Below are 779 nucleotides of genomic sequence, written 5' to 3' on the forward strand. Positions count from 1 at the left end.
CCTCCTCTTCTCCGTGGGGTCTCCGCCCTCCCACCACAAGGTCCTGGGCCTTCTCCTCTCCCTCCAGGCTGTTTCTCTGGACACCCTCATGGGCTGCGGCGGAGGCCCCCTTCCCAAGGGCCCTGGTAGGGTGGAGGGCACCCATCCTCGCGGGTCCCCACGCTTCCCGCCCTCACTCCTCCCTCTCTCTCACCCCCTAGAGGCTCATCTGTGCAGCTCTCCAGAGTACGCCCCTCCTCATCCCTTCATGCCTGGACCACGGCAGTGGCTGCTGGGGGTCTGCCTGCCACAAGGCTCTCCTTTCTCCTCGTCCTAGCCGACGAGTCTACATCACCCACAACACCCAGCTCCAGTGGCTCCCACTGACTCGGGATCAATGACAAAGCCCACCTTTGCAGGCTTCTTGCATCCCCTTCCTCCCCCCAACACGAACCCTGTTGCCTCGGCACAGATCGTCCAGGCCCTCCTCAGGCATCTTCCTGGCGGCCCTCAGGCGTCGGGGGGCAAGAAGCTTCTCCCCTAGCACCTCTCCTTTCTTGATGATCTCCAATTAAACCCCTCCAGAGCTTATTGCACAGGGCTCTTTGCTTGCTGTCTCCCTCATTAGACTGGGAGCTCCTTGAAGGCAGGGATCTGGCAAATAGTAGGCTCCTAACAAATGACTCAAAGGGCAGCTACGTGGTACAGTGCATAGAATGCCCCACCTGGGAAGACTCCTCTTCCTGAGTTCGAATCCAGCCTCACACACTTACTGGCTGGGTAACCCTGGCCGAGTCACT

The sequence above is a fragment of the Petaurus breviceps genome, unplaced genomic scaffold (assembly GCF_028583685.1).
Source record: "Petaurus breviceps papuanus isolate PSGF00001 unplaced genomic scaffold, PetGlider_PUasm1.0 398, whole genome shotgun sequence".
In the NCBI taxonomy this organism is placed as follows: Eukaryota; Metazoa; Chordata; class Mammalia; order Diprotodontia; family Petauridae; genus Petaurus; species Petaurus breviceps.